General features: G+C 37.1%; 2 protein-coding genes across 4 annotated transcripts in view; both read left to right on the forward strand.

The window, feature by feature from the left end:
- Positions 1 to 17,309, forward strand: part of LOC148952005 (uncharacterized) — a 43,034-nt gene that overhangs the window by 23,293 nt on the left and 2,432 nt on the right. The window lies entirely within an intron of this gene.
- NaPi-III (Na[+]-dependent inorganic phosphate cotransporter type III) overlaps positions 1,281 to 17,309 on the forward strand; it is a 163,317-nt gene continuing 147,288 nt past the window's right edge. Inside the window, exon 1 of one of the 3 annotated variants that reach the window (XM_089089477.1) lies at positions 1,281 to 1,339. The gene's annotated coding sequence lies outside the window, so the exon portion shown is untranslated. Of the gene's footprint in view, positions 1,340 to 6,637; positions 6,719 to 17,309 lie in introns of those variants that run through there. The other 2 variants (XM_089089476.1, XM_089089478.1) reach the window with 2 other exon arrangements.

The following is a 17,309-nucleotide window of genomic DNA, read 5'->3' on the forward strand; positions in this document are numbered from 1 at the left end:
AATAATGTAAAATTGTTATTCTTTTTCTTTGCTTATAAGAATTTGTCTTTATAGATTTTGTAGTACTAAGAATTTCCGTGTCTGTATTATTTTTAAAAATGGAAGGGAGGTACCATATGATCAAACATTTTTAAGGGAGTCGTGGTAAAATAAAGGGTACTTGTGTATTATATACTAAATACTTGAGAATTGGGATCTACAGATCATACAATAACCGGTTTATACCTGTCAGTATTTGAAGAAAATTAGCTTAGACTAAGTTAAAATCTATGTTGTAGGTGAATTTTTATTAAATATTTAATAATTTCTTCCACCATTCTGCTTTTCCATTTACGAAAAATTGAGCAAGAAAAACGGGTTTTAATTTTAAAACGGGTTTGTTGTATTTCGATGAATGTTATTTTTTTTAAAGAACATTTTTTTTTTCTCTTTTTTCTGTTGAGAAAGGCTCCCGGACGTGGGGCCGAAATATTCGGAGTGTTTTTTAATTAAGTGTTTATTTTGTTGTTATTTATTCACTGCTTTATTAAAATTAAAACCCGTTTTTCTTGCTTAATTTATCGTTTATTAAATATTTGAAATTGGTTGGGCTAGGTTAGGTATTTAATATAATGCGCTCTGTGCGGCTCCCCTACCATAATTCTTCGTTGTAGTTTTCATAATTTTGTTATTAAAGTATTGTATTCTCATTATATTTTTATATGTTTCATTGCCTAACTCCACTTCTCGAGTGTGTACTATATAATACACGAATACCAAATAAAGCTTGAAAACCACTGATCTAGCTGTTGAACGGATTTTTTTTTAGGAAAACCTCCTCTAACGATTGTCTAGTCGTGGAATGACTCCCAGAACAGGTAATCACCAAAACCTTGAAAATAGTTTGTTCAGTCCAACTGGGGACGTTTCTGAAAAGAGGGGAAGAGAAAAAAAATTAAAGAAAGTTAGCACTTTATGGGGTAAAGTTTAGTGATATTTTGAAAACAGTTGAGTGGAAGGTATCTTGTGCAGCTCTTTTGCCCTCAGGTGCATTAATACCACCATAAGTTGTTCTTGGTAGTGGCAGCATAGGAAATTCGCTTCAAACATTGATTAAAGGTTTTTATTCTCATATTTAAGGTCCTACCCTCAATTTTTCTTTCCTGAGAAAAACCAATAAACAACTAATAAGAAATAGAAGAAAAGACTAAGAAGTGTTTACAAATCATTAGCCCATATAAAATTACGTAGTGCTTTCTACTGATTAAACCATACGTATATAAACATCCATGTAGGTCAGCAATCTGAGTTAGTATACAATGGCATTTACAAGTTTCCCAATGGATATAAAGATAAAGAGGTATTTTCTGTTATTCGTTTCCAAACTTAATTAGTGTGCTTACCAACTCTTGCCGATTTCTTTTTTTTGTGAGACTTGGTTTTGTTAAGAATCTAAAAATCATTTAAAAGGCGTTGAGGTGAGATGCTTCATGTTTGTCTTCTATTTGAAAGTTTTCGTTATGTTATTTTTCTACAGGCCCTTGTTTTTAAAGTTTCAGCCTACTAACAATTTTGCTAAAATTCAAGAGCAGAGACTCAGCAATATCCATCTGCCGAATTACAAATATTCCTACTTTTAAGGAAGTTTGAGCCGTTCTCAAAGAAAAAAAGTATAAGTAAAATCATGATTCTGACTTAGTGAATGGATTGGTCTAAAATTAATGAATTCAATGATACAAGTATCCTGTTCTTTCGATGCAATTTCTTCTAAAACAAACTCTTATTATTAAGATTAATCACAATAACAGTTACCACTTTTGAATTAGCTATAAATGGGAATTTGTTTTCACTACACAGTTTTTTTTAAACGGCTTTTCAAGTTTAAAGTTGCTATCGACTGTGGTTTGTTCTTTACTAAGTATCAGCTGTCGCTGCAACCATGATATATAGATGTAGCCTTGTCGCACTATCGCGTGTTTCACAGGGGCCATAACCATAAACGTAGCGTTCTCGCAGTCACCTTTTGACAACAAATTGGGTGAGGCCGTGTCTCCTGAGCAAAGGTTCTGTTTCTATCCTGCCTGTCGCAAGAAAGGTTCATAATTCCTCTGTCACGGATATCGATTTCACCCCGATATAGTTGTAAAGGATTCGCCTCCAGGACACGAGGATCGAATTCAAGCTACTCTGAAGTAACGGGTAAGCTCTGTCGTTAGTGTAGCAGTAAAATATTAGTTTCTAACCTGTGGTAACGCAGTAGATTGATCTCAGCTTGGAAACATGGAACCTGGGGCTCTATCCCAGCTGCTGCAAGGTTGGACAACAGTTATTTCTACGCGTCGTTGTAAAAAACCCAGCAACTGAAACGTCGATAATTGTCTACGCCTTATGCGCCATCAATGGTTTTGAGTGACTTTATTCTCTATCCTTGCAGTTGGAATCAGATGCCGCAAGTAAACCGAGGGTTTAACAACTGGGCATTTTGAGGGACACCTGGAGGCATGAGGCACGGAGGCACGCCGGAGGCATTAAAAATGGACAGGGAAGGAAACTTATAAAATATTCCAAAGTGTGCAATATGTAAATATATACAGCTTGCCTGTTATTCGGTATCTGTCGAATATTTCAGCACCTTCAAAAGCGATCTTTTAAAACTTGGAAAAATCATTTACGGGTTTATTTGGCAAGGAAAAGAACCCCCAAGACTAAAAACAACTGATATGTACCTAAAGAAGAAGAACGGAGGACTGCAAGTTGTTGATTTCCATGCAAAAACTAGGTACCCCTACGATGGCACTGATGGTGTCACTTTTTATCTATTACACATGCAGCGTTGCCACCAGCTCAAAATTAAAATTCCGATTTTTCTTCAAAAAAAAATCCCGAAATTTGAAAAAAAATCCCGGAACACGGTTTTTAAGTTATACAACATAGGGCTGCGCGGTGATGAGGTAAAAAGCAAGGTGCGAAATTCAAAGTACCGTGAAACGTGGTTTGTAGTTGTAACTAACAACTGATTGTCAATATTCCTAGTATTATTTCGAAGTGAAAATGTTCTGGTGGATTAGTAGGATCTACGACAAACATTTTAGGCCAAAAGAATTCGCCTAAGTTCCGAAAAAACGTGTCTACTCATCCACGTTTCATCGTAATTTGAATTTCCCGCCCAAGAATTGACGTCACGCTTCGCAGCCCTATTCAATATGGCTTGGCCAGCGGTAAAAGTTGCCTTTTATCACGTCTTCACACGAACCTTTCCTTTTTATCATACCTGCTTTTCTGTTTAGTGGCTGTGCCAAGACGCACCCTTGGATCTCGGATTCTTAATTGTACTAAAAAAAAAAGGAATCTGCTGCTTTGACGCGAAAGAATCCGGAAGAAACACAGATCCCTTTTTCCCGAATGTACTTAGAATCCAACTTTCTTGGTATTAAACCCAGGCCTTTGGGTAATTGAAGAGAAAACTGTAAAGCAACAGTCAGAAAAACTGTTATTACCGAGTTATTAGTAAAAAGCGCTAAGTAAAGCAACCAACTAAAAAAAATATAACTAGTTTCTCAAATATTTACTGGTACGTTTCAGTAACCATCTCGATAATCAGAGTTCAAATGAAAACCCTGAAGCAATAGACTAATAAATTTTAATAAATAAGAGTAAGCTCAGTTAGCACAAATATAAGCACTAGGTCTTCTACTACTAAGTTTTCTATGGAGCATAACATGCTTTTCGGTGTTATTCATTACTTTCACTGCTTTAGATCTTTGACTGTATTCCAGACTCATAAAATTATATCAAGAACTCAAGCGAATGGGGGACGAGGGGCACACGCACTTGAGCTGGAAGGACCAGCCCCGCCGTGGGTAGCCTCCTCGTCCGTAGGAGACATGGTTCAAGATTCTGTTCAGTTCTGTGCCCTCGTGCATGTAGGTATTAAGGTTATTTTTGGTTTTTTGTTGATGGGTTGGTTGTATTTTGTTTTTTTTGTTGATAAAGATTGGTCGCAAAAAGGGCTGAAAAAAAAGAAAAAAAAAGAAGGAAAGAATTGATACTGCAAGAATTCGTTTCTTGTGGACGGAGGACGCCCAGTCTATGGAAGAGCAAATAGTTTTTTTTTTGTGTTAAAAAATGTTAAAGTTATAAGAGTAAGCCTTTTGGAAGACCACCTTTAAAATTCGATATGGAAGACCACCTTTAAAAGGATATGAATTTTAAGAAATTGAAGTAAAAATGCCACCGGAAAAGCGTCTCCTAGAGGGGGAAGGACACCCTGGGGGAAGGACACCTTGCTGCAGTTTATTCTTCCTTTATTGATTTATTCGAATAACTTCAAATGAAATAGACCTCATACGCTTCCGGAAACCTTATTCTTAATCACTATATTAAGTTCATGTTAGGTATGTATTTGAAGGCTTTGGAAACCTCCTGAACAATATGAACAAAAAGAAAATAGCATTTCTGATGAAAGTAAAGAGCCAGCGGCAACTATTACATAGATGGTGGTGTAATTGAAAAATTAAATTGATTGACATTTAATTGAAACATTAAACGAACAAAAGCTATTGCTTCAAAGCATATGCAACACGTATCTATAAAACTGGTGCAAAGAAATAGACTGATAATACTCCCCTATGATAATAATAATAATAAAAATATCTTTTAGATATAGCCCACTGACATCACAAGATAAATAGTGGAGTAAACACTTAAAAAACAAAACAAAAAATGTGATTCAAAAACAAAATCAACAATTACATTTCATAAGAAAAATACCAATAAAAAATTAACAACAATAACATCAAATAAATAAAATTAATAAAACATACGGATCAAACCATAATGAGGCGACAAGCGCCGATACATTGTTTCTGAAAGCTTTTCGTGTAAACCAGTTAGCTTCTCAATAATATTCGGAAGGTAAAACTTATCTATTATTTTTCCATTCCTATATCAAAGAGGAAGATAGAGAAGATATTTAAATCGTTTTTTAAATAATGCTGGGAAATCCGGCGCCCCCTTCATGGAAAAATTTTTTTCTCTATGAAAAATTCCTCTATGAAAAATTCCTCTATGGAAAGATGATCCCACGAAACTACCGTCCCCCGACTCCCCCCACCAGAAAAAATCCAGCCTTAAAACGTCTGTATACTTCCCAATAACCAATACTATATGTAAACAATGGGCAAAGTTCATAACTTGCTGCCCTTCCCCCGGGGGCTATGGGGGATTAAGTTTCCCTCGAAGACATAATTATTAGATTTTCATAGTATTGACTATGCTGAAAAAAAACGGCTCTCAAAATTTTGATCCGGTAACTTTGGGGAAAAATGAGCGTGGGAGGGGGCCTAGTTGCCCTCCCGTTTCTTGGTCAATTAAAAAGGGCAGTATAATTTTTAATTTCCGTTCAATTGAGCCCTCTCCCAACATTCTAGGTCCACTGGGTCGATACGATAACCCTTGGAAAAAAAAAAAAAAATAAACGCGCATCCGTGATCTTTCTTCTGGCAAAAAATGCAAAATTCTACATTTTTGCAGATAAGAGCTTGAAACCCCTACAATAGGGTTTTTGATACGCTGAATCTGATAGTGTGATTTTCATTAAGATTCTTTGGCTTTTAAGGGGTGTTTTCCCGTTTTTTCGAACATAGGGCAAATATTCTCAGGCTCGTAACTTTTGGTGGGTAAAACTAAACTTAGTAAAACTTATATATTAAAATTTTGATGATTTTGATATTTAAGTTTTGATTCTTTTGATGTATCTATCTATTGGTATCAAAATTCTGTTTTGTAGAGTTTCGGTTACTATTGACCTGGGTCACTCCTTACTTACAGTTCGTTACCACGAACAGTACTTGTTAAGAATCCGGTAAACACACGAGAAAGACTGCATCGAAATCTCAAAGATGCTTTAGGAAAAACAGGTTTTCGCTGCCTTGTGAGGTATTGCTTACTCCGTGACAAAGCTTTAAAATTTTAATATTTGGGGTTGAAGGGACAAAAAAGATACCTAAGTTAGGTTACGTATTTAATATATGCTATGCTTTACCCCCACCCTCTAATGTGCAAATATATAGCCCAAAGTTGTTCATAAACTATTATATTTTCATCCTATTTTGTTTTATTTAATTAGCATTAACAAAAATTCACTTCTCGCGTGTTTACCGGATTCTTAACAAGTACCCCCCGAACTGGTCAATATTTTTTGCCGAACCTTAATTCTTCACTTTCGTAGATGTGTTTGCCCTCCTCGATTCGAATTAAATCAAGTCCTGATTTCACACTGCAAGCATTTACGTTTAATTTCCAACTAGTAAAGACATATATTTGTCTCAGATTGTAGCCTGGTATGAGGCAATGCCCTTAGAAAATCTTCAAAATCATCTTTAAAATTATGTTTGACTGATGGCCGAACCCCCTTCCCCTGGGAGCAATTCCAAGCTTATCCCGTGGGGTTTACATATTGTTGTTGCAAAAAAAAAAAAGAATAAAAAAAATATGATCCATTCTTTGAAGAATTAGTAAGCATGAAAACAAGTTTTTCCAGACTGGCTGATTTCCAGTTACCGCCTCAAGTGAACATCTGCATTTGACAAGCATGCGCAATACTAAAAAAACATCCTCGTGGTTCCAAAACCGATTGCCGGTTACAATACTTTCATTCGTGAGTTGATTTCAACTGCGGAAGTTGTGTTTGTTATCTTATCATTCTTTAAATTCAGAGATTGTTTTACTGTTCGAAAAAGTAGGTATTATTTTGTGAATAGTAAGGTTACTTATAGGATAGAAATGGGAAATATGGTACTTGTGCATTATATCCTACACAGCGCTATAGACTGTACCAGAAAGTACTACAGGAAACCAGTCAAACGGGTATTTGCAATGGGTTGCAAAGCGTGATTTCTTTTTGCGTTTACAATATTTAAACTAGGTACTTGGGCATTATATGGACAGTTACAAGGAAACCAGTGACGAAAAACCCGTTTTAGACGGGTTAATTCAAGCACCGCTATAAAGTAATGGAATGCATAGCGTGGTTTTCATTGCGCATACTATATTTAAACTGTTGTTTTTTGGGGTTAAGGGAGAGAAAAAGGTACCTAGGTTAGGTTACGCAACGCATTACGGTAAAGTTCTACCAAATCATATTATTGTCTTACGCAAAAAGTGTATACACCATTCGATGCCTTTTGTTATGCTGATTACGAATATAATAGGCTAATCATTTCTATCGGAAATGAATTTCAGCCCCCCCCCCCTATGCATATAAATTCAGGGTATATATTTATGCATTAGGGGGGGGGGTAAAGTTTAAACTTAACTACCATTTACATCATAAAAAAAATTTGCCTACGCCCCCCAACTGTAGAAATATAAGCTATACCGTGGATTGGCATCATATATAGGGGGGGGGCTTAAATTCATTTCCGATAGAAATGATTACTATATTCGTAATCAGCATAAAAAAAGGCATCGACTGGTATATTCACTTTATGCGTAAGTCAATAATATGATTTGGTAGAAATTTACCCGCCAAACCCAACACCCCCCCCCCCCAAATGTGCAAATGTATAGCCCAAATTTGTTTATAAACTATTATATATTCATCTTGTTTTATTTTATTTCATTAGCATTAACCAGACTTGACTTTTTAGAAATGCCCATATAAAGCCCAAGTACCTTAGGTAAATTTTTACCTAATCATATTATTGACTTGCGAATAAAGTGAATATACTGCTCGATGCCTTATTTTATGCTCTTTCCAAATATAACAATAATTTTTGTCAGAAATGAATTTTAACCCCACCCCTATATACTAGTTCAGGGTATATATTTACACATTAGGGGGGTGGGGGTAAAGTTTAAACTTACCTCCCATTTACATCAAAAATAAAATTTACCCCCCCCCCCCAAATGTGCAAAAATACAGGCTACCCTGAATTGGTATAGGCCTATATAGGGGGAGGGGTAAAATTTATTTACGACAAAAATGATTATTATATTTGGAAAGAGAATAAAAAAAGGCATCGACTGGTATATTCAATTTATTCGTAAGTCAATAATATGATTTGGTAAAAATTTACCGTGGCCGGCGTTTACCCCCCAGAAAATACCCCCTTGCGCGGAAAATACTCCCCCCCGCGGAAAATACCCCCTCCCCACGGAAAATACCCCCGCGGCAAAAAAAGGTAAATACCCCCCCCCCCCCCCGGAAAAAAAGGCTATCCAAATTTGCGAATTTATTTGTGTTCAATTTTTTTAATTTCCGTAGGGGGAAGGAATTTTGGTGCTTGTGTATTATGCGCCTCTCACTCAAGTTTACGCTGTGTAAAATTCGAGAACACACCGGGTTTTTCGTTAGTTTCTTTGTTATTTTATAAATGAATTTGGGCTACAGTTATGCATATTAGGGGGGGGGGGGGTAAAGGAGAGCAGTTCTGCATGAGAAATATGTTTGGCGCAATTACTATACATATTAAATAGACAGATAACTAAGTGTAGTTTACATCCAAATATACGACAATGAATACAATAGAATAACATAAATGAAATGCACAAATAACAAAATTTGATCAGCGATCATATTAAAACACTTAAATGAAACACTCCATTAACCTAATAATAGTACTTAATGCATTTAAAAAAAACGGCCATTGAAAAAAAAACACATAAGACTTGGATAAAACACTTAAATGAAACATTACATTTACTTTATACTGGGATTTTTTTTTTTTTTTTTTTTTATTTTTTTTTAGTTAACAAAATTTTCCAGATACCTCGCTATTCTTCTGTAATTTTTTTAGTGGCCATATGCCTAGATCGAATTGTTTTCTGACTTCAAACTGTTCAAATACTTTACCCCCCGGAAAATACCCACCCCCGTGGAAAAGAAGGATTTCCAAACTTTAGAATTTTATTCGAGTTTTTTTTTTTTTAAATTTCCGTAGGGGAAGGAGTTTTGGTACTTGTGTATGATGGCAACGCACTTAAGTTTACGCTGTGTAAAACTATGGTAAAACTCGAGAACAAAACCGGTTTGTTCGTTATTTTTTTCAGCTTAGCGCTAGACATGACAAAGACAAGTGACATAATAGATGGTAAATATATAATTTGGGCTATATATTTACACATCAGGGGGGAGGGGTAAAGTGTTTGGACAGTTTGAAGGCAGAACACAATTCTTTCTAGGTATATGACCACTAAAAAATTACGGAAGAATAGCGAGGTATCTGGAAATTTTGTAAAACTAAAAAAAAAAAAATCCCAGTAGAAAGTAAATGTAATGTTTCATTTAAATGTTTTTTTCCAAGTGTTATTTTTTTTTCCAATGACCTTTTCTCCAAGTATTAAGAACTATTATTAGAATAACTGAGCCCAAATTTATTTTTAAAGCGACGAAGAAACTAACAATAGAACCGGTGTGCTTTCGAGTTTTACACAGCGTAAACTTGAGTGAGTGGCGCATAATATATATGGAAGCGGCAGAACAGCTGGAGACCCTTCAGATAAGTTATTACAAAAGGCTTTTCGGCCTCCATAGAACTACGCATACCCAGTTTTTGAAAGGGGAGCTAGGGCTTTGTTAGCTTCGTAAACATAGGCTGGTTCAGGTAGTTAGATTTTGGATGAAGTTAGTGCAGGTACCACAAGGTAAACTTATTAGAGAGGCCTATGAAGAGCTACTTGCTTCAGGGCATAAGAGGTCGTGGCCTTTTAGGGTTAAATCCTTATTAGACAGATTAGGATTGTCATATATATGGAATGATGGTAGAGGCCCCGCTAATAGTCAGATTGATATAATAGGAATAGTTAAACAAAGATTAGAAGATCAGGAGATATAGACAGGGGGGAATGAAATTGAGAGATCCGAGATATTAAGTGTTTATAAGGAAGTGAAAAAGTTGTTTGGCCCGGAGATTTACTTTAAATTTAATTTGCCAAGTAAGTATTTGTCATATTGGTTGCAGCTGCGGGCCAACTGTTTGCCTTTAAGATGGAGGAGTAAAGTATTTGAGAGGTAATGGGTTCCTGGCGTCTAGATACACGTGTCCCATTTGTAATATTGAAGAGGAAAATCTGGACCATTTTCTATGCCGGTGCCAGGGGCTTACTGATTTGAGGGAGGGTATTTTGGGGAAAAGTAATTTTTCACTTCGGGGCATGTTGTCTCAGACGGTACCTAGCCTCATGTGTAGATTATGTAGATTTATGGATCAGTCACTAAAGATAAGAAAGGAACTATGGTGAAGAAGATTTGTTATGGTTTGGAAAAAGAAGGCTGAAGGGAGTTTTACTTTTGTTTTCCTGTTATATTTGATGTATAGTGTATATGGCCCTGTATAAAGGCTTTTGAATACACGATTATTATTATTATTAGTATTGGAGGTTTATTGTGCGGGGTCACCACTTTTAAAGGCAAAAATGGCGCAAAAAATTGCTATGCCACTTACTGGAGGGGGACGATCCCTCTTTGGCCCCAAATTAGTGGGATTTCCGCGATTACTCCAACGGTTCCTTTATACTAACGTGATCGGATGGTCTATGGCCACATTTAAAGCCAAAGTTTACTGATAAGATTTCTACTTAACTCTTTTAGATTCGCCCTAAGCTGAAAAGTTTAAAAGAGTACATAGAAAAGGCTTACTATATTTACAGTCACGCGTTATAAAATGAACCTCCGAAAAAGGACAAATTCTCCCAGCCCGCTAACCGCAGCACGCGGTGGGGGTTACTAGGGGTGGTAAAAAATCTTTCCAGCCAACCCCAGGATTACTAATATATTGGCCAATCTCCCTAACTGCGCAATTTCTCCCTCGTGGTCTATTAGCACGTACGCAGTTAAGAGGACCCAAAATGGCGTCAAAAATAATAGGGAAATTAATATTTATTAATTAAAGAAGGAAAATAATTAAGGGGCCGAAAGAAATGACACTGGGAAGGACATTTATCTGACAAAACTGGGACCAAGGGTTCCAACACCTCCCGCCTAACATAAATGGCCCACATCCCCGTTGTATTGGCTGGAAATTCAAACACAATATCAAATTAAAATAAACACTAAATTTCCTTTTTATCTTCTCTTCTACCAATGCCTGTGCTTCATCTGCTTGGCTCTGGATCGGTCGTCCTCGACACGTCTCTACTGTAGGACCACCATGGTCTAGATCGTCTAACACGCGCGTTTGGTTTTGAAAATCCAAGTCCCCAAGATTCGTAGGAATTCATTGTGCACAGCACAAATCAAAAACAAAAATTTCCTTGCTCTCACGAATTTATATTTGAGAGGAGCAGAGAATCAGTTTCTGGCACTTTCGATGATGCCAGCCATCGTGAAAAATTGGCTGCACTAGCCTCTTAATTTCCATCTGTGGAAACAACCCAAATCTCGATAAAAAAAAGTAAAGTGCCCCTTGTCATAATGTCAACTAACCTGAGGCTGAAAATACCCACGCCTGTGAAAACAATAAGGGTTCAGGGAAATAAAATAACATTTTTAGCAAACCATGAATCACTTTTCTCTGGGTCCCATCCCCTAAAATAATTGAATGAATAATGCTCGGCGATGAGGGATGAAGATATTATTGAAGACTGGAAAGACGAGGCTTCAGTAAAGGGATCACAACCTGTCCGCCAGTTTTGTATTGAGGAAAAGGGCTATCTTTCACGTCTTTCCGCAGGGGATCTTCCCCAAGGGATTCCTCCCCCTCAAAAAGGAACAAACCCTCTTTTGAGCTGATCAGACCAATATCAGATTCCTTTCCAAGTTTTTTCAATCCAAATCGACATTCAATATCTCCCAACCTTCCCCCAACCCGTTGTAGGTCCTTCATCTCTCTTTTGTAATTATCTTCTTTTAGTCCCCATTGGTCTTTGACCCCTTTTCCCCCCTTATTGTCTATGTTTTCAAGGCACAGCCCATCCGACATTTTATTTTTCCCCACTGCAGGCTGAATCTCCAAATTTTGTCTCTTTTTTGCATTCCTCTTTTCGTCTCTACTTTTCTCAATTTTGTCATTCGTGCAAAATAATAAATTACCGTTATATCTGATTTGGACTCCAGTATCCACTATCTTTATTTGCATTAATTCATTGTAGCTTCATTTGATTTTTATTTTCTCTCTTTAAGTCTTCTTCATTTTTAACTCATAAACACATATTTCGTTATAAAATGGGAATTGAACTTCGACCTTTGGTTTATAATATTCTACCAACATCTCTCAAACTTTCCAAGAAAAAGCACGTAAATAAATTTCGTCTAATTTTTCTCTGGTACACTCAGCGTTTCATTTTGGCCTGTACTTGTTAGCGTCTCATATTCATTAAAAGTGTTCTCAGGTTTTCTATTGTTTGAAAATTTTCCTGAAAAATCCATTTCTCGCGTCTTATTTTCAATATTACGTGGTTTTATTACTTCTGCATCCCATTTCTGTGGATTATCAATATTTCGAACATGCGTATTAAGTATTTCGCTTTTCCGACAGGGTGGCACAGCCACCCCATTTGTTTTATGGGCCTGTCCACCTCCCACCATAGTTAATGGAGTATTATATTTTTCCGGGTTTCTAACCCATGCGGTTCTCTTATACGTTTGAAAATTTTTCCCTGCAATCATTTCCATTATGTATTTTCTTTCCTCTCTGTCTGCCTCCTCCTTTTTTTCTCTGGCTATCTTATCAGCCTCTTCTTCTCGTTCTCTTTCTTGTCTATCTTTCTCTCTTTCTTTCTCCATGAAATTTAATATTTGTTGTGTTGTATCTATTTGAGTACTCCTTCGCGAGCCCCTGCTGGACCTCGATTTAACACTGCTCCTTCTACTCGGACTACTGTGATTCCGTTTGTCATTATTTCTTCTTAATTCATTTTCTGAATCTTCGTTCTCTATCAGTATTGTCTCTTTCTTTATAGGCTACTCTAGCCCTTTCGTCCTGTTTTCTATTCTTTCTAATTTCATCTTTCTCAGCCTGCATTTTTTCCTTATATTCTCGGAACTCTCTCTCTAAGGCCTCCATATTAGCCTTTCTTTCTATTTTTCTAATTTTTCTCTGGGCTTCACTCGCCCTTCTCGATATTGATTTAATTTCATCTCTGTCCGACATAATATCAAAATTCCATCAAAATTGCAATTTATCTTTTCGTGAAAAATTATTTCCTTTTAATTTGTCGATTCTATGTGGGTCCTACGTGGGGGGCGCAGCCTCCCTTGTCTCACAAGTTAATTATTCGCGTGATTTATTGATTATTAAATTTTATTCCTTATCATTACCCGACTAGGCACATCTCGGATAAAAATTTTCTCCTTACGATTTTTATATATAGCCTCTGTAACTACAATAGGCTACTTTTGTAGGCTAAATTACCCTGTCTCTTCGAAAGCGCGGAATTCTTTTAATTATTAGATTTACTGATAGAACCTTAACTCGCTGCCACCACTTATTGGAGGTTTATTGTGCGGGGTCACCACTTTTAAAGGCAAAAATGGCGCAAAGAATTGCTCTGCCACTTACTGGAGGGGGACGATCCCTTTTTGGCCCCAAATTAGTGGTATTTGCGCGGTTACTCCAACGGTTCCTTTATACTAACGTGATCGGATGGTCTATGGCCACATTTAAAGCCAAAGTTTACCGATAAGATTTCTAATTTAACTCTTTTAGAGTCGCCCTAAGCTGAAAAGTTTAAAAGAGTACATAGAAAAGGCTTACTATATTTACAGTCACGCGTTATAAAATGAACCTCCGAAAAAGGACAAATTCTCCCAGCCCGCTAACCGCAGCACGCGGTGGGGGTTACTAGGGGTGGTAAAAAATCTTTCCAGCCAACCCCAGGATTACTAATATATTGGCCAATCTCCCTAACTGCGCAATTTTTCCCTCGTGGTCTATTAGCACGTACGCAGTTAAGAGGACCCAAAATGGCGTCAAAAATAATAGGAAAATTAATATTTATTACTAAAAGAAGGAAAATACTTAAGGGGCCCAAAGAAATGAATCTGGGAGGGACATTTATCTAACAAAACTGGGACCAAGGGTTCCAACACCTCCCTCCTAAGATAAATGGCCCACATCCCCGTTGGATTGGCTGGAAATTCAAACACAATATCAAATTAAAATAAACACTAGATTTCCTTTTTATCTTCTCTTCTACCAATGCCTGTGCTTCATCTGCTTGGCTCTGGATCGGTCGTCCTCGACACGTCTCTACTGTAGGACCACCATGGTCTAGATCGTCTAACACGCGCGTTTGGTTTTGAAAATCCAAGTCCCCAAGATTCGTAGGAATTCATTGTGCACAGCACAAATCAAAAACAAAAATTTCCTTGCTCTCACGAATTTATATTTGAGAGGAGCAGAGAATCAGTTTCTGGCACTTTCGATGATGCCAGCCATCGTGAAAAATTGGCTGCACTAGCCTCTTAATTTCCATCTGTGGAAACAACCTCATACCTCAATAAAAATTGTAAATTGCCCCTTGGCATAATTTAAACTAGCCTGAGGCCGAAAATACCCAGGACTGTGAAAACAATCAGGGTACTGGGACATAAAATAAAATTTTTAGTGAACCATGAATCACTTTTCTCTGGGTCCCATCCCCTAAAATAATCGAATGAATAATGCTCGGCGATGAGGGATGAAGATATTATTGAAGACTGGAAAGACGAGGCTTCAGTAAAGGGATCACAACCTGTCCGCCAGTTGTGCATTGAGGAAAAGGGCTATCTTTCACGTCTTTCCGCAGGGGATCTTCCCCAAGGGATTCCTCCCCCTCAAAAAGGAACAAACCCTCTTTTGAGCTGATCAGACCAATATCAGATTCCTTTCCAAGTTTTTTCAATCCAAATCGCCATTCAATATTTCCCAACTTTCCCCCAACCCGTTGTAGGTCATTCATCTCTCTTTTGTAATTATCTTCTTTTATTCCCCATGGGTCTTTGACCTCTTTTTCCCCCTTATTGTCTATGTTTTCAAGGCACAGCCCATCCGACATTTTATTTTTCCCCACTGCAGGCTGAATCTCCAAATTTTGTCTCTTTTTTGCATTCCTCTTTTCGTCTCTACTTTTCTCAATTTTGTCATTCGCGCAAAATAATAAATCACCGTTATATCTAATTTGGACTCCAGTGTCCACTATCTTTGACTGTATTACTTCATTGTAGCTCCGTTTAATATCTCTTTTCTGTCTTCTAGTCTTCTTTATTTTTACCGCAGAAACAAATATTTCGTTATCAAATGGGAACTGAACTCCGACATTTGGTTTATCATATTCTACCAAAATTTCTCGAACTTTCCAAGGAAAAGCACGCACAATAAATTTCGTCTAATTTTTCCCTGGTACACTCAGCGTTTCATTTTGGCCTGTACTTGTTAGCGTCTCATATTCATTAAAAGTGTTCTCAGGTTTTCTATTGTTTGCAAATTTTCCTGAAAAATCCATTTCGCGCGTCTTATTTTCAATATTACGTGGTTTTATTACTTCCGCATCCCATTTCTGTGGATTATCAATATTTCGAACATGCGTATCAAGTATTTCGCTTTTCCGACAGGGTGGCACAGCCACCCCATATGTTTTATGGGCCTGTCCACCTCCCACCGTAGTTAACGGAGTATTATATTTTTCCGGGTTTCTAACCCATGCGGTTCTCTTATACGTTTGAAAATTTTTCCCTGCAATCATTTCCATTATGTATTTTCTTTCCTCTCTGTCTGCCTCCTCCTTTTTTTCTCTGGCTATCTTATCAGCCTCTTCTTCTCGGTCTCTTTCTTGTCTATATTTCTCTCTTTCTTTCTCCATGAAATTTAATATTTGTTGTGTTGTATCTATTTGAGTACTCCTTCGCGAGCCCCTGCTGGACCTCGATTTAACACTGCTCCTTCTACTCGGACTACTGTGATTCCGTTTGTCATTATTTCTTCTTAATTCATTTTCTGAATCTTCGTTCTTTATCCGTATTGTCTCTTTCTTTATAGGCTCCTCTAGCCCTTTCGTCCTGTTTTCTATTCTTTCTAATTTCATCTTTCTCAGCTTGCATTTTTCCCTTATATTCTCGGAACTGTCTCTCTAAGGCCTCCATCTTAGCCTTTCTTTCTATTTTTCTACTTTTTCTCTGGGCTTCACTCTCCCTTTTCGGTCTAGAGTTAATCTCATCTCTGTCCGACATAATATCAAAATTCCATCAAAATTGCAATTTATCTTTTCGTGAAAAATTATTTTCTTTTAATTTGTCGATTCTATGTGGGTCCTACGTGGGGGGCGCAGCCTTCCTTGTCTCACAAGTTAATTATTCGCGTGATTTATTGATTATTAAATTTTATTCCTTATCATTACCCGACTAGGCACAGCTCGGATAAAAATTTTCTCCTTACGATTTTTATATATATCCTCTGTAACTACAATAGGCTACTTTTGTAGGCTAAATTACCCTGTCTCTTCGACCGCGCGGAATTCTTTTAATTATTAGATTTACTGATAGAACCTTAACTCGCTGCCACCACTTATTGGAGGTTTATTGTGCGGGGTCACCACTTTTAAAGGCAAAAATGGCGCAAAGAATTGCTCTGCCACTTACTGGAGGGGGACGATCCCTTTTTGGCCCCAAATTAGTGGTATTTGCGCGGTTACTCCAACGGTTCCTTTATACTAACGTGATCGGATGGTCTATGGCCACATTTAAAGCCAAAGTTTACCGATAAGATTTCTAATTTAACTCTTTTAGAGTCGCCCTAAGCTGAAAAGTTTAAAAGAGTACATAGAAAAGGCTTACTATATTCACAGTCACGCGTTATAAAATGAACTACCGAAAAAGGACAAATTCTCCTAGCCCGCTAACCGCAGCACGCGGTGGGGGTTACTAGGGGTGGTAAAAAATCTTTCCAGCCAATCCCAGGATTACTAATATATTGGCCAATCTCCCTAACTGCGCAATTTCTCCCTCGTGGTCTATTAGCACGTACGCAGTTAAGAGGACCCAAAATGGCGTCAAAAATAATAGGGAAATTAATATTTATTAATTAAAGAAGGAAAATAATTAAGGGGCCCAAAGAAATGAATCTGGGAGGGACATTTATCTAACAAAACTGGGACCAAGGGTTCCAACAATTAGTATTATGTGTGTGACATTGTGTGTAATTATGTGAGCTAGTTTTATAGTATTATGTGTGCTTTTGTGCTGCAATTGTTATGTTATGTTATTTTTATTTGCTATGGGCTATGTTTAGTTATTGTTATATATGTTATTATCATGTGTTTTGACTATATATGCAACTGTGTTTGTTTTTGCCATGGCCCAAAGAGGCTTTTGTTTTGCAATAAATATCTATCTATCTATCTATAAGTATCAAAAT

The sequence above is a fragment of the Artemia sp. Qi Xiang Cuo genome, chromosome 5 (genome assembly GCF_049724085.1).
Source record: "Artemia sp. Qi Xiang Cuo chromosome 5, ASM4972408v1, whole genome shotgun sequence".
Lineage (NCBI taxonomy): Eukaryota > Metazoa > Arthropoda > Branchiopoda > Anostraca > Artemiidae > Artemia > Artemia sp. Qi Xiang Cuo.